At 36.1% G+C, this 25,676-nt stretch overlaps 1 long non-coding RNA gene across 14 annotated transcripts; it reads right to left on the minus strand.

The window, feature by feature from the left end:
• Positions 1 to 2,526: 2,526 nt before the first annotated feature.
• On the minus strand, positions 2,527 to 11,760 carry LOC110711075. 14 transcript variants are annotated; one of them, XR_002509256.1, is made up of 16 exons: positions 11,751 to 11,760; positions 11,444 to 11,538; positions 10,750 to 10,828; positions 9,816 to 10,057; positions 9,613 to 9,705; positions 8,651 to 8,717; positions 8,474 to 8,542; positions 8,237 to 8,315; positions 7,474 to 7,654; positions 6,995 to 7,121; positions 6,193 to 6,468; positions 5,978 to 6,039; positions 4,371 to 4,479; positions 3,497 to 3,543; positions 3,282 to 3,370; positions 2,527 to 3,174 (listed from the first exon to the last, which is right to left on the minus strand). It is a non-coding gene; the product is annotated as an uncharacterized LOC110711075 (long non-coding RNA). The 14 variants fall into 14 exon arrangements; XR_002509255.1 differs by having other exon boundaries at positions 11,672 to 11,760; XR_002509258.1 differs by lacking the exon at positions 11,751 to 11,760 and adding an exon at positions 8,805 to 8,876 and having other exon boundaries at positions 11,444 to 11,741.
• Between the last annotated feature and the right edge of the window lie 13,916 nt (positions 11,761 to 25,676).

The raw sequence follows: 25,676 nt of genomic DNA on the forward strand, positions 1-25,676 counted from the left end.
GCCCATTTCCTATGTCACTTAATGTCTCTTCATGAATTATATGGTAAGATTCTTCGTCATCCTTATTTCGTCCAGAAGTGTTTCTCGATTTCCGAGTCCGACTGTCAATTAATAGATGATTTCTAAAATCCATCTGAGCACGGCCATGCATTTTCACAATCTTGCTCTTTGAGAGGCCTTGTTAACAACAAAGACATGTTCCCTATTGTTAATAGAGGGACATTCCCAGTCTTGTATTGTTAGCTTCCCTTACTAGGAGGACCTACTCGCCCAAGTGTTGCCGTTATAATCCCCATTTACGGCAGACGTTTGACAACATCAAAACGGACCAATACTCAAACAAGAGAACTTACAATACTCATGGTCGAGGAAAAATGTTTCGATAGCTATAATGAGAAACATACTTATGACAATTTTAAATCTCTTAAAGTATTCTCATAAGTCGATCCGGTATAGTTCCAAACAAATACCTGTGCAAATGATTTATGACAATCATGTCCTTGTAGCACAAGAAACGGTGCTATAAATCATACTACACACTAATCTCAAGTGGTCATTAATCGTCCATCATTTAAATGACCTTGATTCGGGATAATTTTCGATTGAAATATTCAATGTTCACTTAACAGGTGTTTCTTTATCCAAGATATGGTCTTGATACCCTGCTTTTGAGCATTCTCAAAAATCGAATGGACTCATTATTTAATTGTAAACCACAATTAAATAGACATTTTTTCATCTACTTTTTTCCCATAATTATTTGATTTTATACAAAAAAATTCTACGCAAAAAAGCATTGAGTATTTCATTTCCCTGTTATTTTTTTTTCCCATGTGTGACTAATAAGGTACTGGTTTTTGTTAGAATAGTTGCCTTGAATGTACCTTTTTTTTGGCATTTTATATCTGAATAAACTTGATACAAACATTTACACATAAATAATGTTGGATAATTGTATTATAAATTCTGGTGATGTTACAATTTCATCGAAAAAAATAACATTTACAATGGTTATGGTTAGGAGTATATAAACAATACAACAGCGTGCGTCAAGCACAAGTAATAGCAACAACAGAGTCGTCAAGCAAGAACAGATTTCAGCAGCATCGAGCGCTTGATTGCAGCAGCAACCACCAGGTAGTAGTGGCAGCCCACTATGACTAGCACCTGCATTATGAATTCAATTTTTACCTTTAGGGACCAATGAACAAAACTGTTGGAATTGTTTAGAGGTTTATAATATAATCTGTGGAAAAAAAGAAAAAGAAATATTAGGAGAGCCATAAATTGTTCCCCCTGTCTTATGAAAACTTATTATAGTGCATGAAAACTACAAACAAATGTAGAAGATACATTTCTTTTCAGTGGAGAGAGGCAAGCAAAGGGGATAAGAGAGGAATTGCAATTTCACGCCTGAAACTTCAACAGGGCATGAACTTGCCATAATATACGCATCTGGAAGAGCTCTGTAAGCCACAAGTTGTAGAAAATAATTATTGAGGCCCACAAAAGTTACAAATGTTACTACAATAGCTAAATTAAGGGATAAAAGATTCTAACAATGATTCAAATGTACCAAATACATTGTCAGAAGAAAAATATCAGATTAAACAAACATATATAGCCTATGTTGCAAAGCCTCGAATTTAGGTGTCATATCTAAGTAAGGATCGGAGGATATGATCCTTCAATTCCAAAAATAGCAGATACGGGGAAACAGCCAAAAGAGTGTTTTCAATTCTAAAAATAGTCAGACACGCGATACTCATGGTGGAGGAGAGTTCGGGGTAACACAACATATAGCATTCTGCCTAATAACCCTAGTGTTGTGTAAATAAAATAAATGAAAGTCACCCTTGCTTTTATGAACAAGTTAACACTAAGTGAGTCATCTCAAACATTTCAGCCATGCATTGAATATCTTCCCAAATTTTATGAAAGCATGAAATTTCTACAGAACCATAACCTGACAAACATCTATATATCCCAGTAAACACCCCTTCCCTTATCACTCCTCACACAATCAAATTATATGAAGGTTCTTCAAAAATATTTGTAACAATAAAAGTTCAAACCTGCAATATATAATTAAAGAGGTAGAAGAATGTACGAAAACAATTATTTCATTGATAATTTATGAGTTACAACTCTCGTAAATCTCTTGATTCCTCTCTCCAAAGGGCTAGGGTTTTGATATTTGTTTGTAGTACGAGACCTTGTCTATTTAAGGCATACTTGTACCTACAATGTTTGGTGGTAGGGAGGAGATGGAGTCTTTTTTACTTATTCCACCTGAGCCTAATTAAACCCTAAAAACGACTCTCTGTATATAAAATGTCGTTGAGTAGTAAACAAGATAACTATCAAATATTATACGAGATCTTGAAGATAAATATCTTATTTTTTTGATATCATCTCCTTATTTACATATATCTGACACCTAATAATTAACAAAATTTCGGTCCCACCAAGCGTGCCAAAATTTTTTTACACAAATTTCGAGTCTAAATAAATAAAGATGGGAAATAAAGTAACAAATGAATTTATATTAATATTTGAACTTTGGGTACAATCTCTGCATAACATTTTATAATAAAATAAACTAAGTCCTCTGATTCTGTTCCGCAGCTTGACGATGACACGTGTGTGACACCTGTGTTCTTCCTAAGTTTCGAAAAGAAGCATTCCCAGCAACACATATAAACAATATTTATTAAAAAAAATAAAACTATCAGAAGTAAGAAAAAGCTCTAGAGTCTAGAACTTGGATCCACCTATACACATTTTCAAGTAGACAAGCACTTGATCTTGAAACCTAAGACAACCACCCTATATATTTGTCTATCTTACGACATTGCGTGTGCTATCAGTGCAACAAATGGAATGTGAACACTTGTTCCTGATTCCAATCTTCCAATATCTTTTATTGCTTAATAGCCAACCATCTGTGGCAACTGCAAGACAGGAATGAGAAAGGTAAAGGAATACACAAGATAAGCGCCATAGGCAAAAAGTTCAATATAATCTTCGAGGTTTGACTTTCTAGGCACTCGCATCGTATAGGGGGGCTTTTCCATAGATCTCGTGATTTTATTTGGAAATTTTTTCACAATTTTCACATCCTTTGCAAGAGAAGAAATGAACCAATCAACATAAAAAATGTCGGCAAAGTCACTGCACATTGAGGATTTTAGACATGAGACAATTAATTAATGGTCGCATTAGTATTGAGAGACACAAAGTTCATTCTAATTAGTAAAAAAAATAAAAGCCCCGCATACCTATCATCTTTGCAATAGGAATTGTGGTCCAGTAAGGAAACAACCAGAGTTACATCAAGTATTCTAACCACAGCTACAAAATCAGTTATCTGTACAAAAATAAGACTATAAATCCCAACAGAAAGAAAGTGACAATAATAGGAAAATTAAATGAGTATAGTTTATATCCTGCATATGGAAACATGAAGAGTAAAGCATGAAACACCTCCACTCACCCCAGCGATAAGCAGATAGCCATTTGAAAATCTCTGTGGGATAGTAGCTGCATCAAACCACGCTGTATTATAGGAGGCACATTAATGAAAAAACCCAACTTAATTCCAAGTTAAATTTAATACCATTCCAGATTTGAAAAAAAAAGCACAAAAATCCAAGTCCATACAATACTTGAAGATGAAAATTGCACAGTAAAGTTCTGATGGTGCAGGGTGAATTGATAGGGAAGAAATCAAACAGCTAAAGTTGGCAATCACAAACAGAAGGGCAAGGCTTTACTTTACAGAAGATATTTTTCCAATATCTTCTGTTTCTTAATTATTATTATCGAAAAATATATGGAGCATTCTTTAACAAATGTCATTACAAAGTTCTCAAGAATAGAGAATATCAGTGAAATAGCATCATTAATAATTGTAAATCATAAAAACCAACTCAACCAGATTATGGAAGCACAAATATGCATTTCCAACTGCTGAAATAAAAGCTTAAATACATATATATATATGTGAGGCTTATGCTAGAGATAATGGGTAAAACAGACAGATGTGTCAGCTAATCTACACACACAAGGTGAAATCACCATAACCAGTGAGTATTTCATATCGAAAGCATAAACTTAATGAATAGGTTTCACAAAAGGAAGCAAATATTTGAGGTTTGACCGCAACAAACATAAAAAACAAGAGGCAGAGAATAAGAGCAGAAAAAATGCATGAATCGCCAATGTGCTCCTCCAGTTAGTTCAAGACCATGATATGGAGTACATGTTTCCAAAAAATGTAAATAAAGTGACAACTTTTTAAAGTGAACATTCCGTAAGCCTCTGGAAGGTAAATCAATTCAAATATGCTTGAAATGATTAAAACTTACAATGAAAATGTCGACCTCTGATGGAGTCTGACCTCTTCTACTGCATCAATAGTAAGCCATCCATATAATTTGATTTCCATATGTTAATTGGTCCATGAATACTTGCAGCCTATAGAACAAAGCACAAGAAGTTTGCATTATAAACTTATACATACAGTCTAAGGCCCTGTTCTTTAAAGTTGTTCTGCTTTGCTGAGTCTTGCTCTACTCTGTGTGCTTGAATTTGCTCTGCTCTGCTTAAAAATAATAATTAATATTGAATTATTATAATAATAATTAAATTTAATAATAATAATAAATAATTAATATTTAATAATTATAATAATAATAATTAAAATTTAATAATAATAATAATAATAATAATTGATTTTTTATAATAAAAATTAATATTTTAAAGATAATAACAAGATAATATTATTACTTTTTAATAATAATAATAAATTATTAATACTTAATATTAATAAATAATTAATATTTAATAATAATAATAAATAATTAATATTTAATAATAATTATTATTATTATAATAATAAAAATTAATATTTAATAATAATATTTAATGATTATAATAATAATGCGATAATAATAATAGTGATAATAATAATAGTAATAATAAAAATAACAATAATAATGCGGTAATAAAATGTGACTCCCTGCTAGAAGCTCAAAAGAACAGGGCCTAACTCTTGCAATGCTATATTAACAATAGTACAGTCCTATCCCCTTTGATAAGAATTATTTGCAGTTTTTTTTCATAAGTTAATATGCTAAATAAACTTGTACATACATCAGCTCGAAAACACAACAAAATAAATACTCAAATCCCCCTGCAAAGCTAAATTGAGATGTCCATGGTAAGAAAAATAAATATATTTTGATGTAGATCAGTGGCTGAACACGGTAACAAACATGCATATTGTGGATAAACCAAAAATATAGTAAGTTTCAAGGTCAGACTCCTTCATTCTCTCCTATTTAGCTTCAATTAGAATGAGCCAGCCAAAGAAATGAAGGAAAAGATTCCATCTAGGGAATTTAAAACCCTGTATTACGCCCTCAAAAACATTTTTGCATGCAGACTACCACACATTGCTTAACCCACCAAAACCTAATATTCTTCTTCTTCTTCTTCTTCTTCTTCTTCTTCTTTTTTGCCTTCAACGCCTTAATCCCATTAGTGGGTCGGCTACATGAACCAACATGAGGACTTCCCAGGAGATCACCCATCCTAGTACTACTCTTAATCATTGTGGCTCATGCCAAGCGGTGTGACAAAATTTTACACTGGCTGTCACCGGCGACAAATAAATTAACAACATACTCTAAGTTGTAAACTTAATTAATTCAATTCTCCACATTAAATTAGAAGAATCCTAAACTGATTATACAGAAAAATCAATTAACAATAAACTGTATTATGAAATTGATATTCCGTAAGCCAATTACACAATCAAACCATCCGGGAAAAAATTCAATCACTGCGACAACAGTAGCCATCAAAGCAAGATACACACATATTAGATGGCTTGATATCTATTAAAAAATCAAGTTACCAACTCATGATCAGTTGTCTGAAAGAAAATACAAGTAGATCAAAATGTACTCACATCGTGCTCTTCAAATCCTCTTTAAAATGATACGGTTACTCCTTAATAGACACAGTCATTCCCTGCATTTGTTTGCCATATGTTGACATCTATCAATTTCTAACATAGAATATAAAGCTTTTCAAAACAAATAAATATGCAGTATTTTAAAGTTACTACGGACACAACATGTCACAATGTATCAACTAATAAATACAATCTTGAGAAATCATCACCTGCACTTGTGAACTTGGTTGTCCACAGGCAAATCCATGATTCACAGCCGAAAGGGCAATGGATCAAGGTCTAATTAGCAGCTGAAATGCTGAATCTTTATTGGCCGATATGAATAGTTTGAAGTAGGAATTGGACATTATTCAGGCGATCATTCATTTCCTTGTTAGTTGCATCGATTGCCCTCAGCTCCTTCATCTCTTCCTGCCATTTCTCAATCTTCTCCTTGTGGATCTTATAACAACCAATATAATAGGGGAACAAAGCAAGCTTCCCATCTGTATGTAATCAAGTGATATTCACATTTAATACCTTAGATGAGAAGTCGCTCTTCATAATCTTGGCTTAGCTTGTTGAACAGCGACTATCCAGATTCCACCATCTCAGAAACGTGAAAGAATTGTCAAATTATTTACTTCAATTAATAACAAATCTTTTTACTTTTTACAACTCCCCCATATTTCTTTATCCAAAAAGATACACACATATTAGATGGCTATAGGCCATAAATGGACCTTTCATAACACTCTACGACAAAAATTGCTCATAAAAAAATCTTCCAGAGAATCCAATCATGTAAACTTGATGAATCTCTACAGCATACTGGGATTTGCAATTAAAAAATGGCACATGAAGCTCTCCTCAAGGATTTGATCTATTAAGATAATATCCGAGGACATAATAGCATAAGGTGTCTGAGCCACACAAGGATTGGTAAAAAGCCTAAACATAGAACGAAATGAGCAAATTCACAGCTGAGAGCTTTATATACTCAGCATTATTAAGTAATTACATCAAGCTTACCTCTAAGGCATTTCCAAGATAATTAAATGAAGAAGCAATAGCACCAAATCCCTTCCGTAATACAGCTTTGTCTGGCTTTTTGCGGCCTTGCTCAGGTTGAAATGGCAGCCATCCTAGTATCAAATAACTCAAATAATGAAAGTACTATCAGTCTATCAGTATGATATATCAATACAGCAGTGATCATCAAATAAAAATGGAAATTACAACGTCTACCCATTTAAAATAAGATTCGAGATTAAGCAACAAAATGCTCTTTTATGAGTATTTTCATACACAAATCTTTTCTATCCCTTTCCTTCACAGGTATACTATCATTCTAGGATAATTTTCCACCTCTAGTGTGCGTTTACACAGGATTAATTCTTTTCCTTATTGCTTTGCGGAGAGAAAGTGATTAAGAGGATTGTGGAAGAAGAGAATTTAAGAACAAGATGTTTATCATGGTCTAGTCCACTATTATAACAAGGATTTCTCACCTGCTGTCCAAAAGCAGCATTATCTTCATACTGACGAGTTGTCCTAGGGGCTTCAGCTTGTTCAGGTGGAACATCATCATCCAAGGACCGCTTTAGCCTTCCGAGCCACTGAGCCCCATAAATCTTAAAACTCATTCAAGTTTCTCATTGACACAACACTTGAATAGTTGAATTAGTGCTTCTGCATCAACCAATAGTCAAATGCCATGATGATAAGTGCGTAATACAACAAAGTCAGAGGTGCAAGGAAATATCTCTAAACCACAATACCCAAAACTGAATGCCAGTATCTCATTGTAATAAGCTATCTCAGTACATGGGTTTCCTCCAAATTGTGTCTTAATATTGCAGTTGATAGAAATGCAAAAGCCGAGACAACTACTTCATTGCTACAGTTAAGGTATGTATATATTGGTCGGTTGATTCACAAGAATTGAGAAACTAAGGATAGCTCATTAACATGATTGTTTAGACAGCAATAATTCAAAGCTAAAAAGTTTTCTCTCCAATATAATTTATTTGGGCAAAAAGTTAAACGATCATGATGCGCCCAATCATATGGACATTCCTAATGTATCCTCAACGTCAAAATGATCCCAATATCTCTACTAAAGCTTTTCCTTCTCATGGAACAGAAGAGGGGGTCAGATGAAACTTAGAAACCGTGTAAACATGTCTCGCTAATGTATTTTTTCATTGTTCCACTTGCTTAACTTATAACTAAATCTAAATACAGAAAAAAGAAAAAGGGAGAGAAACTCACAATGTAGTTAAATTTGGTAACTCCTCAACCCACCCACTGAGGAACAGACGTTGCATCAAAATTATCATTACTCAACCCTCTGCAAAACATAGGGGGCAATCAACAAAAATTCACAAGGCAGAATTCTAGCAGATATCTTCAGAAAAAATGATTTGTAATAAGCTACGTAGTATATCTTGATGATGATGCTAACAAAAAATATCAAGCTACCAACAGTTCGATATTGCTGCTGCTCACACAAATGTAAGGAGAGTCATTCTTGTAAGGTCAGGGATTGGCCCACTCAAATTGTTATTTGCCAGGTAGCTGTAATACAGTACCACCAACAAAAAAAATGTGCCATCATCATTATACATTTGAACTTGTAATCATGACATAAAGAAAGTAACCAAAAAAAAACCTCGAACTACTTACAGCTCACTCACAGTAGTGACTCAAATTTCGGGGCACAGATCCACTCAAGGAGTTCCTGTCCAAACGACTGCAAACCAGAGAAAAGTTAGTTACCCTGAAATGGTGGTAATCCTTTCCAGTTAGCTACACTAAAATAGATCTAACATGTACTCACATTACAGTTAAATTCTGTACAAGCCCCAATGTTTTTGGAATACTTCCATTGAGCTAGTTTTCATTCAAAATGCTGTTTTAGTAATTAAGATAGTCAATAAATTGTGAAGTGTGAGAGCATGAAGTTGAAAATATTTTCTCCATAAATCTATGATTAAGCAAATTATTGACTTTAACAAGGCTGCCAGTTCATAATGGACTTAATGCCAACTTCTCTATAATAATGTAATTCATAAGGACATCTATTCAGTAACTCATTACTAATGGGTAAATCATGTGGAATTGTAATTTGGAAATACCGTTCCACATGCTTTACAAGAATAGTCTTGTCTACATAGACTGAAATCAGGGACTTGCATCAGTTGTGTAACAGATTGGAGATTGAGATAAAAGAAGTGAGAGCAGAAAAGGGCAATAATAAGATTGATCACAAAAATCTGATGCAATCTTACCTTATTTTCCTGAAACTATTTTTTCTTAAAGCAAATAAAAGTTTCTTGTTAAGCGGCTGAACCACTACTGCTGAGCCTAGTAGTTGGAGAACCAATCGGAACCGCGCGCAATGATACATTGCCACTCAATTTAATCAAAATTAATATATGAAATAATTATATAAATAAATAAAGCGGGAAGTCGAGAATAACAATATCTTTTAATTATGTAAAGATATGGCCATCATTTAATCAGATTATAACCATCATTTAATCAAAATAACAATATTCTTTTGATAGTAATCAAGCTTAAAGTCACATTGACTGTCATGAATCTATAAGATGTTATAGTATCTCTATCATTTAGAATATGAATACCTTATATGTGACAAGAGTACTGATGAAGCACTAAAACTCTGTTTTTGGAGGACATCGATATGTTACATCATCACTGCTCTCAGTATTGGTTACCTGTATTGCCATGACACAAACAAAAGACCACATAATTGACGGTTTAGAACGTAATAAATAGAATAAATGACCACATAAAACTGACATAATCAGAGAACTCAATCTCTTACCTCCGGCATATCGAAGCTGACATCGTCAAGAAAAAGCTTGTTCTTAATTCAGCAGTATGTCTATTTTTATAAGCAATTGTATTTATCTACAACATGAATCAGACAATTTGTTAGTCTTTCAAGACTATATTGTGAGAATCAAATGAATAGGGAAAAATGATCCAATTTCAAAACTCAAACTCAGTTGAAATAAGACATCTCAGAACAAGTTCATGAGTCGGCAATGGATACTGAGGCAATTTCTGCATAGCACAAATAGATTAGCTATTAAAATACAAAACATAAATTAACAACCAGCAATGGCTAGGTTAGGAAAGAGACAAACTTATGAGCTTACTAACAATATGACATAAAACCCTTTTTAAGATTGCTTAAAATAGATTTTGATACTTTGATTGCAGGAAAAGATACAATTTCACCATTTTTTGGTTATTTCAGAATTCAAGTTCAAATCAAGATATCTATTAAAAAATCAGAACCTAATTCCTTATACCAGTATATAGAATTAACTTCCATGGAAATTAATGCCAAAGATTATTATACAAAAAACAATCCTAGCTGTTCTCATGGACAAGTTATAATATAAAGAGCTCAGAATTGGAGTTCCATAAAGTCCAAGTAAATAAGAGATAACCAACCAATGTCTATATATTGTATTATTGTAGTTCCTTATTCCAAACAAGTCCACCAGGTGGTTATCCAGTTCTTCAGTATATTAAGAACCAAAAGAAGCACAATTTAAACAGAATATAAATGCACAATTTATATTCTTATAAACCTATTTCTAAACAGAATATATCCTATCCATCCCCAAACAATAGTTTATGTTATCCTACAATCGACAAAAAGAAGCACAATTTCTATAAATGCACCGTATAATAATATAGAAGTATTTAAAAAGCATTTAACAGCAAAATAAGAAATTAGAACTCACTGGCTGAATTGTTCACATTGAAAGAAAGAGGTAGCTGAGCCTAAATATGATGATATGTTCAGGCTTTATTTTCCCAGAACTGACATAGAAATCAAGCAGAGCCTAAAATTAGAATTAGCTGCCTCATTAACAAAACTATTTACAAAACCTTATAAATCAAATTGGTTGTAAACTCATAAATGTTGCTCAACTTTATAAGGTGCCAAGAAAAAAAAAAAAAAAAACAGAACATCCCAAACATCCCATCCAAACAGTTACATTCCTCTCTAACAGCCCTGCGCCTTGTTCTTTAGAGAATGAATTATCTCCACTTATAATACACCTCACAGAAGTACACTATCTCAGGACAGCCAACTCAATCACATCGAATCAATACCAACACGATGACGATTGCAACAAACAATTTCTTCTTACAGAAAACTTGTAAGCTCATTCACATCCTCAGAAAAGCAACCAACATATGAACAACAAATAGCAATAAAATCTGAACACACTTGATAGTAATCCAATAAAAAGCATCATATATTTCAACAGTAAAATACCAAAATCAAATACCCATCTCATCAATCAATAGAAGAAAAACATTGCAAAGATTCATCCATTGCAAGAGATCGAAAGTAAAAATAAAAAATAAAAAAATCAGCATAAAAAAATTAATTAATTAAAACGGAAACTAAAATTCACAAGAACAAACCTCACTCAATTTGTCCAAAGTTGCAACAGCACTCGTACCCTCCTTGGGTTTGCCGAAAATCCTCGCAAACATGATTAATTAAGGCGGTTTGATCCCTAACAATCAACAAAGAAAACCCAGAAAAAGGAGAACAAGATTTAGAGCGGGAGGAAACTGCGTAAAATTGAGAAGATGGGGTTAGATAAAAAGAAAATGATTGATTTGATCAGTTAAGAGAATTTCTCTGACAATATGCATCTTGAATGGTAGCAAATGATGGTTAAAAAGAAGGTTTGAGAGGAATTTCAGTTAAGAGAATTTCTCTGACAATATGCATCATTGAATTTCTATTAAAAGGAATAATTGTAGAAGTATTGTTAGAGTTGAAATACTCCCTTATTTTCGTTTTAGTTTTACATTTAGAAATAAGTGTCCGTAGTAGTATCTATAACCGATTCTTTATCACATGCATGCAAAGGACTAAGTTAATTTGCGGTGCAGTCTAGGCCATACATGATTTGATTTTCAATCTGCAGTTATGTAACATCTTTTTTTCTTTTGTGCATGCAACTTTTAATATCAGGAACTTCATGAAGTAATGCTCATTTGGCCTAGTACGTATGCAATATCCCTAATAGCGAAATTAGGAAACCTAATAACGCAAAGTAGGACACCTAATAGCGCCACCAATCCGCCACTTAAATGCCCTAGCGATTTATATTCCCTTTTATTTTTTCAAAACAGTCATCATTTTGTATGGATGCTTAATGATTGATCTTAAATTAGTTGTTTTCATCCTTCTTTGACGTACTTATTATTCCAAAATTTACTACTTGCTATATGCTAGCAACCGTAGTTGACGCTGTAGGATACTCTATTATATTATTGTTTTTTCAATTAAACCAAGTTTGTTACATTTGCAAAGTGTTAACTACTTATTAAAAAAATGATGACCATTCCAATTCAATTTGAAGGTCATATTATTTGTTAACTTAACGTATTTCTAGTAAATGCACAATAGTTGTCGTTTTACCTAGTAGTTAATTTTGTTTGTAATTAATATCTACTAATGGGCCTAAATCAATATTACTATACATTGTGATTTTGTTTTACTAAAAGCAACATTAATAAAAGTTGAAGGTAAACATAAAAAACGATTACTAATCACACATAATATATTAACAACACCATAAACCATATCATTGTTTACACCTAGACAAATGGCAATCATCGGTGCCTTAATTAATACACGATTAGGCCTTACGTAGTAGTAGCAAGCTTCACAAATAAGATCATATTGTCTTAATTAATTACCCTAATGCACACCAATAGTACGAATAACATAATATTACACATAAAAGTTCACGAATTGTTTGAAAATTGAAATGGCGAGTCACAATAGTCCCCACATTGCACAACCATCCTTCTCCAGCAGCCTACTACCAAGGGTTGTGCATGCATCCAGGTCAACTAGCCTCCTCCTCCGTGGCAGGGGCAAGAGCAGCCTATAAAAACCAAAAAACAAAGTACTTTCATAAATAAAATGTCCTAAGCACATTGCGAAAAAATGAAGTTATTAATAAAAAAAATACCTTCAACTCCCCTAGCACCCTCAGTGGGCAGCTGTCTGTATCCATAGTAGCAACGTTGAACTCCCCCGAACTGACCTTCTTCTCATCCCAAATCACAGCTACACCACCTGAATTGCCGACACTCTCATCCAAGGAATAATTCACTTCATAATTTAAGGCCTTGACCACTTCCTTGAAAGACTTCCGACCAATTCTAGCTTCGGTGATTATGAAAATGATGGGTTTGTGAACGGACACAATTTCAAGGGCATGACTTAAAAGAAAGGCGACTAACACCACGTGCATTCCACACAACAATTGATGCACCTAAAGGAAATGTCGTACTACCCTGTTTATACTTAGTCTTGAGGTTAACATCCATGTACCTTATAAATGGGTCAACGCTAAACCTACTAGCACAAACTCTGACAATGACTTCACTAATATTGGAATGCAAATAAAATGCTTGAAAACCATCGTGTGTAACAGGCTAGTTCAGTTGTTACCGACCTAGTAGTGAGGGGATAGACAGGACCCTCAATGGCAATCACAGGAGTAGGATCAACTATATTGAGAAGGATATCTAGGATTACCTCACTAATGTCGTTGGGATTGTAAACAAGCACTTCCTTTTTGAGCTTGTTAAAAAGGTCCTTCACATCCACTACACCCACAAGATCAACCATATTGGGAAGGTGTGCAGGGACGGGGTCTATTACACCGGGACCAATCATGACCATTCCTTGCAACTTTGGCTCCAATGGGCTCTCCGGGCTCCTAATGATGTCCCTAATGCATTGGTCACTCAGAATTTGAAGGTTGCCATTTCCGGGTTTGGTTGAAAAGTACATGAACTTGTTGAAGTTCATTTCAGGTCGGCTGGTTTTGTTAGGGTCACGGAAAGTTGTTTTGTTAGGTGTAGGAACTGGGTAGCAGCGAGGAGGGTATATCAGGTTTTGGGGATCTAAGGGTCGGTTGGCCATTGTGAATTTGTTTCAAGAAAATTAGGAGTTTGGAAATGCAGAGAAGGTAAAGGGTACCATATCCACTCCAAGATCATTGCTTTTACAGCGAAGTAAAGGGGGTACAACACAGGACAAGTACATGAACTGCAACGTCAACTTAGTGACTTACAAACATTATGGAATTACTCTAAAGCAATCCATAATTTCGGATAATTACACCATGCAATATTCTGAGTGACCAATACATATTACTGATAATTTGCACGTGAATAAAAAAAAAAGACACGAGTCATGAAGTATTAAACCATGAAAAGAGTACAAATTCCTTCTTTTAGAGTTGAATATTATGTTTATTTGAATATTATTCATGAAAAGGGATGCCTATGACCCTACATCTGATCTTTCAATAAGACACATTTACGAATGAAGTAGCATATATGTATTGTCACTTCACCAAGCTGAACAAGTCAGGGTAGTATTCATATCAAAGCATGAATTTGGCGAAATTAGGTGCAAACTAGAACACGTAAGAGATTTGCATCCTTATTATTAATAGTTCATATACAATCGTTATTTCCTCTTTTTAATTTCACATTAAAAAGAACGAAAAAAACCGTCAAACTGAAGGGCTTTATATTTTTGTGGTTACTCCGTACATGGTATGTCTTATCCCATGCAAAATAAATAATAATCATAATAATTTGAAAGCAGTTCTAAACCATAATTGCGATTTGGAGTCAACAATACAATTAAACTAAATATTGAATAAATAAATAATATCTTTTACAATTGATAAATTATATTTTAGAGAATTATATCGATATGATAATGTAGCTTTCTTTGATCATGCAAATCTGCATAGTATCAATTTGTGGAGGTTGATGTCAATTATCTATTAAAATGTCGCAAATAAGGATTTATTGAGAGAAACGCATACAATGTTGCAATGGACTCTTAATTTGGAGGCTTTATAAAGCTATAATGGTTAATAGAGTATGGACTATAATGGTTATTAAAATGTCACAAAGTGATAAGTTTATGCAGTCACCTTCGTTATCTTCAGTCGTTGTCGTCTTGTGTGGGCTTCTAGACAACCCTTCTGACACTTGTCACAAGTTCGCCATATTTCTTCCAAACCGTCAATAAAATATTGACATCAATCCTAAGAAACTTGACAAGCTTCATACTTTTTCAAACATATCCTAAACGACAGTGTACTGTCCAAAGTCATATACTATAATCATTAAATTGAGCAACTAAAATTGGATATTGACATAATGGTTAAACGAACATTGAAATCAATTATTAAAACAACTTAGTAAAACAAAGAATACAAGTACCCAATTATTAAGATTTTTATCCATTTTTAAAACAACTTAATCATTTTTAAACAATACAATTTCACTAAGTCTAATTTCTCATACCGATGTTTGTGGGTTATATGGTGCAGGGTTAAGGGCTAATGGTGTACAGTTTAGGGTTTAGGGTTTAGGGTTTAGGGTTTAGTTGGTTTAGGGTCTAGGGTCATTCGTTTACTATAATAGTGAAAACGGTGTAACAACTAAAATACCCTAACTAAAGGGGTGAATCGTTGACAAGCTTGTATAACTACGGTTTTGGGGTTTTTTGATGTCCTGTGGGAGAGTTACAATTCCGGGACTGGATCCGTGCGCCTGTACCTGCAAAATAACGAAGACTCCGGGTGGTGGGAGCTCCGCCTCCGACGGTCAAGTTAGTACTTGTTTGAGGAGTAATAAGTGCGGAAAAAAGTAAAGGTTGGGAGATCTGGTTCCTCTAGGGGAGGAATGATCAGTGTGTTAAGGTTCTCTAGGTGAGAGTAATTAATTGCTGAATCCCCTTTAATGAGGATTAATTAGAGTATTTATAACCTTGGGAAATGTGTCAAATACTAGGTTTAGGTTAACCTAGGGCTGACTAGGCTTCCCTTGGAAATTGGGCCTAGGTGGCTGTTTGGCCTATCTGGCATACGGAGGCCACGTGGCGTGACATGACTGGTCCATGGTGGACAGATCAACTCCTGACACGTGGCAGGCTTCTATTGGCCCATGTAGTGGACACTTGGTAGAGCCTGAATGGTCCACTTGTCAGATGGTGATTGGTAGGGAAAAATCCCCTAATCATTTTCCCCTCACAGGTGGCATGTGACTGTTCACACGTCACCTGTGACAGGTGTCGGCCTGTAACAGGCGATGGCCTGCTACAGGTGTCGCCCTATGACGGGCCGAGCATTTTTCCCGCTCGTTTTTTGAATTTGGAGGCGACTCTTCGCATTCTCCTTTGCCCTATATAAAGGCATGTTGACCAAGTCTTTTGTTCACATTTGCGGACTTTTTCAAGAGAACTCTCGGACCCCTGAACTTGAGCTCTGACACTTTGCAACTTCTGCCGATTATTTCTGACAGACAACTGTTTTTGCTAGGCGCCTACTCGATCAAGCTCCTTTTTCAGAACTTAAGTTTCAGGTAACCGTCTGTTTCTTTATTCTTTTTTCTTTTGCACTTTTTCTTTCTTTTTTGAAAATGAGACCTCAAAAGCACCCGGCACGACCTAGGTTAGCAACCAGCCGGTCACCGGGGACGGCTGAGTCTAGGACTAGGGGTGCCGACTGCCCTGCGGTACTTCAAACTTTGCGCAAGTCCCGGAATCCAACTGTCTTTGTATCTATGCAGGACAGTATGGCAAGAACAAAAAAGACCAAGAGGATTGAGAACTCTAAAGGCTCCTCTTTCCAGGTTCAGATTAGCGAGCTGTAGGACCAGCCGCCTGATACCGCAGGGACCCTAACAGGATCTAGTCGTATCACCTAATCAAAAATAATTCCTAAGTCCTCTAACTAAAGTAGATAGGGAAGTAGGGTCGAATCCACAGGGAAACAGTGTTCTTCTATTCCTAATTAACAATTATAATCTAAATTATCAGGTAACCAATTTGTATTTGTATGAATTAAACTAATAATAAAACTAAGCAAATTAATCAAAGGAATAATCAATAATAAAAAGCTCTAGGTTATAGGTTCACCAATAAATAATACTCCAGGGTCAAACATATGATCAATTATCAATGCATAGATTAACCAGATTATAAAGGGCTGTCGCTACGTATTATAATCACATAATTAATCTACTGGTATTAAATCTCATCTCTTGAATCTCGACCTAACCATTAATAGATTAACATGCCTATTGAAACTAAGCCTAAACATCAATTCTCATCTGTCGAATCTCGAATCAACATTGCAAAACTCATACCATTAAACCAGGCCTAATCTAATTGCATAGCATTAAATCAACCAATAGGAAACTAATCAATCATCAATTAATAAACAATAATAATTTACCCCTTCGTATTATTCATGGATCCCCACAACCCTTGAATAGAAATCTACTCTGACATAATTGAATCTAAACTAGACATGATAATCAAAGAATGCATGAAAATAACAAATTAATTAAATTGCGGAAAATAAAGTTAGTAAGAAATCGTACCAAGAATTAATGGAAAATAAGGGATTTATTAATCAAAAGGTTTAGAGAGAGAAAATACTCAAGAACAATAAAAAGCTGAATATCTAATCTTGGAGAAAAATAATACTAGGCTAACTAATGGAAAACGTAAAAAACTTCCTTAATTGCTCACTAAAAAACGTATTTATACTCCTACTAAAAATAAACCAAAGATAAAAATTATAAAAAGAATAATAAAAAATTCCCTTCAGAAACACGCGCCCGGTCAGGCAAAGGGCCGCCCGGCCGGGCGCGCCTTTTGTATGTCCTGAAGCTGCCTCGCGCCCGGTCGGGCGCGCATCCGGGCGAAGCGTGCCCAGGCCTTCTCCTCTCGCCCGGCCGGGCGCGCCTCAGGGCGAGGGCACTGCCCGGTCGGGCGGATGCTTGGGCTTACTCTCCTTCGTCCTTTGGGCCTTGTTACCTTAGCCCAATTCGTCATCCTTCTTGGATTGAATTGCCCAAGCTCCAAATTTCCTCATTGAGCCCTTAATCACCGGATTGAATCATCAATTACGGTCTTGGGCTTCGAAACACGATCATAAAAATACGTTTCAACTCCAATGCTCGCGGTGGCTCCATTAAATGCCGGAAAATGTTCCAAAGCTGCAGTTTCCTGTAGAATAATACCACAACTACGAAAACACTAGAAAACGCATATTAGTAATAAAATTGGCTCTAAAGAGCCAAAAATACTCCTAACTATGATCACGGGACGGGGATAAAATACTATATAAAATGAATACATCAAACTCCCCCAAGCCAAACCTTTGCTTGTCCCAAAGCAAAGAGCTCATCAATGAATAATTAAAACATACTTCACCCCAAAAATCAATCAAAACCAAGCATTACCGATTCAGGGCAAATCCAACTAATATGCATCAAAATTAACCAATCAAATTCATCTAACTACTCATCCTTCCTAACAATTGTCAAATAGAGCAAACCACAAGAGCATATAGAATTCAAGACTAGTGCTCACACACTCAACTCTCATTTATGTGGCGGATATAAAATGTATCCGATCACTCTCCATCCAACCCCTTTACTGTGAACAATGCCCTCCCAAACTCACAACACTCGTGTGTTTAAGAAAAGCAAGCACTCAACTTATTAGTCGACTCGGAATATGTCAAATCATTCTTTGCGTTGATAAGCAACTAATTTCACATTCACACAACTCTATGCACAAAGGTCGGAAGGTTTTCAAAGCTTGTAATGTAAGGCTTAGGTAAAGGGTAGGAAATATTTAGGAAAATGTGAGAGTAAAGCTATGCTTAAGGGAGCCAAATCCTAATAAAATAGGGTTAAAAATAGATAATGACCAGAACTCAAATCATAAAACTCAACTCTACCAAGAATTCACCAAACATCCAACACTTATTTCTTTCAAACATACTTACAAATTCACTCATATATATATACATCATAAAACTCAAGTGATAACAAACCTTGAACCATTTTTTTTTCTTTTCTGATCTTTTTTTTTTTGCCTCTTTTATTTTTTTTGAAGAAACCTTCAATAGAACATTTGAACATCAAACAATTTTTTTCCTTTGCTATTTTTTTTCACTGTACTCACTTGGAATTTTTTTTCAACTTTTGAACACTTTTTCTCATTTTTTTTTTCAATCCACAAAAATAAGAATAAATAAACAACTTCTCAAATCCACCCAAAACTGTGCAAATAAATATGCACACTACAAACTCCCTCACCTCACTCACTAATAGCTCCCCCAAGCCAAGCTTGGGACTAGTAACCAATGGGGCAAAATAGGCTTGTAATGTGGATGATAAACAATAAAAGGGCACAAGCAACAACATGGGTAGCAAGAAGGGAACAAATGTATCTAAAATCATCTGAAGGCCACCTAAAAGAACAAATGCCTTCGTCCTCCTCATTGTACATAATAGGGGAGTCATATAAACACTACTCAAAGTTATAAACCAATACTCAACTTCATTCACAATACTCATCATCATATACCAAGAATCAAAACAATTTTCATGTATGGGGCACAGGGAAGCATGATTTATCATCCATTGGAACGTATTTTTGTATTTTTATATATTTTTATTTTTTTTAGACATAAATCTACCCTAGAAAGCAATAAAAACTATAGTAAAGCACACACAAAAATAAAATAAAGAAAAGAAAATATACCTACACAAATTTTCGCATCCCAATATTAGCCATGAATTGTTTAACATGATCATACAAGCCTAAATTCTTAAGAGTGTCCCGGTGTCACCACCGGGAAGAAATTACCTCACGTCCGGCGAGATTTATCAAACGGTCACGTTGATCGGATGTAGTAATCCGAATGGTTGGCCACAAATCCGGAAGTTGGAGCTCCGGATTGTACTGAACTCCTTGGCCCGAACCCGAACCCGAGCCCGACCCCGAAACGCGAACACATCTTTGTCTGTTGAACATGGCGAAATTATGATTGTTGAACCCTTCAAAAGTAATAATATTAGTATAGGAATGTAGGGGATGAAGAGGGGAGTATAATGATGGAAAAAAAACTTAATATTTGGATGAAGGATGAAGGAAAAACGTAGAGAGAAGTTAGAGAAAAATGGAGTTTTAGAGAGAGAAAGTAATGGAGGAAGGATGAAGAAGGAAGAAAGAAAGGAAGGAGAAAAGAAAGTGAATCCGGAGAAATAGAGGCGCGCCCGGCCGGGCGACCTCTCGCCCGGTCGGGCGATCTAGACGCGCCCGATCGGGCGATCTAGACGCGCCTGATCGGGCGTGATTTCGCCCAGTCGGGCGAAATAAATCTGCAACGTACCTTAATCTCGCGCCCGGTCGGGCGCGAGATTTGGTTTCCCAAGTTTGTTCTCGCACCCGGTCGGGCGAGCCTTCGCCCGATCGGGCGAGCTTTTGCCAAAAAAACTAACTTACTCTCGCGCCCAGCCGGGCGAGCCTTCGCCCGGTCGGGCGATTTTTTGACGTTTACGAAGATCTCTTGCGCCCGGTCGGGCGAGCTTTCGCCAGGTCGGGCGCGAGGCTGAATGTTTAGTTCGTCAAAAATTCGCTAGATTCTTGATTTTTGGCTAACTCTTTTTCTCCAACCTGCGTCAAAACACTCTATAACAGTGTTAGTTCCCTCTCTCTGCCTCTCTAAAAAAAAATAAAAGATTAAAGGGAAAAAAAAAGGAAAAATACGGGTTGCCTCCCGCAAAGCGCTGGTTTATCAAGGTCCCGCACGACCGTCTTACCATATGTTAATCAAGATGAGGAGGGATCGGTTAGGTGTAGTAATTCAACTGCACCTATCGTAGCCCCGTCGTGATACAATTTCAATCGTTGACCATTTACCTTAAAGAAACCACCGCGATCATCATATAATTCAACAGAACCGAATTTATTTGTCCTTTTAACAGTGAAAGGACATGACCACCTTGACTTTAACTTTCCTGGGAACAGTTTAAGTCTAGAATTAAATAACAAAACCTTATCACCCTCTTTGAATTCTCTCGGAAGGATCATCTTGTCATGCCATTTCTTGGTTTTCTCCTTATAGACACATGCGCTATTATAGGCCTGCAACTTAAACTCATCCAACTGGTTAAGTTGAAGTAACCTTTCTCTCCTGCTAACTTGGCATCTAAATTAAGCTCTTTGATTGCCCAATAAGCTTTGTACTCTAATTCCACTGGGAGGTGACATGCTTTTCCATACACTAGTTTATAGGGAGAAGTACCAATAGGGGTCTTAAATGCAGTTCTATATGCCCAAAGGGTGTCATCTAACTTATCACTCCAATCCTTCCTAGACTTTGCTACCACTTTCTGCAGAATAGCTTTAATTTCACGGTTTGAAACCTCTACTTGCCCACTAGTTTGGGGATGGTAAGCTAAACCTGTCCTATGGTATACTCCTTACTTTTTCAGAAGGCTGTCTAACTTCCTCTCATGAAAGTGAGATCCTCCATCACTAATTACGACTCTAGGGACTCCAAATCTAGGAAAGATGATTTTCTTAAATAATTTGTGAACTACTTTGGAATCATTGGTGGGTGTGGCAATGGCTTCTACCCACTTAGAGACATAATCAACGGCAACAAGTATATAACGATTCCCTTTTGAGGAGGGAAAGGGACCCATATAATCAATACCCCAAACATCAAAAATTTCAACTTCTAAGATACCTGTTTGGGGCATCTCATGCCGCCGCGAGATGTTGCCAGTCCTCTGGCAGGAGTCACAAGCTATGACAAAGGCCTGAGCATCCTTGAACATGGTAGGCCAATAAAATCTTGACTCGATTATCTTGGCGACTGTCTTAGCAGGGCCATGATGTCCACCATAGGAGGAGTTGTGGCAGCTAGTGAGTACTCCATGGACTTCCCATTCGGGAACACACCTGCGAAACAAACCATCTGCACACTCTCTAAACAAAAAAGGATCATCCCAAAAATAATGTTTAACATCATAAAGGAATTTCTTTTTCTGTTGATAAGACAAGTCAGGAGGTAGAGTAGCACCCACTAAAAAATTAGCATAATCTGCATACCAAGGGTGTTGCTCTACAACTGAGAACAAGTGATCATCAGGAAAGGAATCATCTATAGGGAGAGAATCTTTACCACCATCATATCTGATCCTAGACAAGTGATCTGCTACAACATTCTCTGCTCCCTTTTTATCTTTAATTTCCACATAAAAGTCTTGGAGCAAGAGAACCCAACGGAGAAGCCTAGGCTTTGTTTCTGCCTTAGAAATCAGATATTTCAGAGCTGCATGATCAGTAAAAACAATTATTTTAGAACCAACTAGATATGATCTAGATTTTTCTAAAGCATATATGACAACAAGAAACTCCTTCTCTGTGGTAGCATAATTGACTTGGGCTTCATCCAAAGTTTTACTAGCATAATAAATAGCATGTAGAACTTTGTTCTTTCTCTGTCCTAGCACGGCTCCAACTGCAAAATCACTGGCATCACACATAATCTCAAAAGGTAAATTCCAATCGGGAGCACATATGATAGGTGCCGATATTAGAGCCTGCTTAATCCTGTTAAAAGCCTCAAGACACTCATTAGTAAAAATCAAAAAGGGCATCCTTCAACAAAAGCTGAGTTAGTGGTTTAGCAATTTTAGAAAAATCTTTGATGAAACGGCGATAAAATCCCGCATGACCTAAGAAACTTCTAACCCCCTTAACATTAACTGGTGGAGGCAATTGCTCAATCACAGAAATCTTAGCTTTATCAACTTGTATACCCTTATCAGATACGATATGACCAAGAACTACTCCCTCTGTCACCGTAAAGTGGCATTTTTCCCAATTCAAAACCAAATTGCATTCTTCACATCTTTTCAATATTTTAGTGAGATTAATTAAACATGCATCAAATGAAGACCCATATACACTAGAATCATCCATAAAGACTTCCATAATGGACTCTATGAATTCAGAAAAAATACTCATCATGCAACATTGAAAAGTAGCAGGGGCATTACATAGGCCAAATGGCATCCTGCGATATGCAAAAGTACCATAGGGACAAGTAAATGTAGTCTTTTCCTGATCATCAGGGTGAATTGGAATTTGGAAAAATCCAGAGTACCCATCTAAATAGCAAAAGAACTTATGATTGGCTAACCTTTCAAGCATTTGGTCAATGAAGGGTAGGGGAAAATGATCCTTCTTAGTGGCTATATTTAATCTACGATAATCAATACACATACGCCACCCTGTTACAGTTCTAGTGGGAATTAATTTATGTCTTATCATTTTTTATTACTGTCATCCCACCCTTCTTAGGTACTACCTGCACAGGACTAACCCACTTTGAATCAGAAATAGGATAAATAATACCTGCATCAAGTAATTTCATCACCTCTTTCTTGACTACTTCTTGCATATTAGGATTCAACCTTCTCTGAGGTTGAATACATGGCTTGTGGTTCTCCTCTAAGTGTATCCTGTGCATACAAAAGTCAGGGCTAATACCCTTCAGATCATCAATACTGTACTCGATTGCCCTTTTGTAAGTTCTAAGAACCGTTAAGAGTTGGGAAATCTGTGGGTCATCAAGTGCAGTACTAATGATCACTGGGTGTAATTCCTGCTCATCAAGAAAAACATATTTTAAATGAGAAGAAAGAGGTTTTAATTTAGGTTTCTTTACCTCTGCAGGTTTTGATTCCTGAACCAATTTTTCTACCTTTAAATTTTCTTTAGGGCCAAGCTCTTCAACGGAGAGAGCTGCCTCTATAGCATCCACCTCTTTGCTCCATATGCCAGCATCACCTGTAGTAAAATCACCACAAAGTACTTCCTCCAAGGGATCTCTTGCAAGAACCTGTGGTAAGCTATCTTCACAAATAATGTCAATCACATCAATAACTTCAATACTACAACAATCTTCCTTAATCATAGGACCTTTTAAAACCTTCCCTAAATTAAAAGTAATATTATCATCTCCTACAAAAAGGGTTAGTTTTCCATTTTTCACATCAATAATGGCTCCTACAGTGTGGAGAAAAGGTCTCCCTAAAATTATAGGAATTTGCGTATCCTCAGCCATGTCCAAAACTACAAAATCAACGGGGATATAAAATTTTCCCACTCTAACAGGAACATCCTCTAAAATACCTAAGGGATATTTAACAGAACGATCTGCCATTTGTAGGGTAATGTTAGTCACTTTTAAATCACCCATATTAAGTTTTGCACAAATAGACGATGGCATGACACTAACACTGGCACCCAAATCACATAAAGCTTTATCTATGAAGACATTACCAATATGACAAGGTATAGAAAAACTTCCAGGGTCCTTTAATTTTGGTGGAGATTTATTTTGTAGTAAAGCACTACATTCTGCAGTGAAAGCTACAGTCTCTACCTCATTAAAAGCCCTTTTCCTAGTCAAAATATCTTTCATAAATTTAGCATATGCAGGAACTTGTGTAATTAATTCTGTGAAAGGGACAGTTACCTGCAAATTTTTCACTACCTCCAAAAACTTACCAAACTGCTTGTCCAACTTTGTCTTTAAATGTCTGTTGGGAAATGGTAGTTTGATAACAGGTTTCCCTTCATCTCCAGCTTTGGGTTTAGTATTTCCCTACAATGCATTATCAAGAGAAGGGTTAGTTTTTCCCTGCAAGGTATTATCAGTTGAAGTACTAGATTTACCCTGCAACCATGCAGGGCTAGTAACAAAGTTATTTAACCCTGCAGAATCAGAGCTAGCATTATTAGATATGACAATTTCATCATCAGGGGGCATAGGAGGCCCATCATAATGTGCACCACTCCTCAGAGTAATTGCATTAGCATTATCTGTGGGTTGTACTGGCTGTGATGGCAGGGTTCCTTGTTGGCGATTTTGTAGAGTAGCAGAAAGTTGCGCAATTTGATTGTCAATGATTTTATTATGGGCTACTAAGGAATCAATTTGTGCATCTCTACTCTGCATATGCTTTTGCATACTAGCCAACATGGTTTTAATTTCTGATAATGCAGGATCAGAAGATGGAGGAGGTGTTTGAGGTGGGGCTCTTTGGTTAGGTGGTTGGTAGTATTTTTGTTGTGGTTGTTGTGATGGTTGGGGTTGTGGTTGTGGTTGTGGTTGTTGTGGAGGTGGAGGGTTTTGGACATTTGTACTTCGGTAGGAAAGATATGGATGATTCTTGAAGCCAGGATTGTAGGTGTTGGAGTATGGGTTATTTTGCCTATAGGTCTGAAAGGCATTAACTTGCTCCATGGAACTCCTGCAATCTTGTGCCCAATGACCTACAATACCACAATTATCACAAAAAGTTTCATTAGAATTATTCACAGCAGAAACATTAGCTACGGGTGCAGGAATAATAGTACTAAGATTATCAAGTTTCTGACAAATAGAGGTCAATTGAGCCTGAACAAAGGATACTGAATCAACACTATGCTTCCCCTTGTTGACAAAACCTCTAGGATTCCCATATCGGGAGTTGTGTATTGCCATCTCTTCAATGACCGTTCCTGCTATATCTTCATTCAGATTCATAAATCTCCCATCAGCTGCCGAATCAAGGATTGATCTGGAAGAATTTCCAAGCCGGTTGTAGAAGGCTTGAATAAGCTGCCATTGTTGCATCCCATGGTGTGGGCACTCTCTCTGCAGATCCTTGAATCTTTCCCAAGCCTCATTTAAACTTTCATCAACTTCTTGGGAAAAATTTGTGATTGAAC

This window comes from Chenopodium quinoa, unplaced genomic scaffold (genome assembly GCF_001683475.1).
Source record: "Chenopodium quinoa cultivar QQ74 unplaced genomic scaffold, ASM168347v1, whole genome shotgun sequence".
NCBI classification, from domain to species: Eukaryota; Viridiplantae; Streptophyta; class Magnoliopsida; order Caryophyllales; family Amaranthaceae; genus Chenopodium; species Chenopodium quinoa.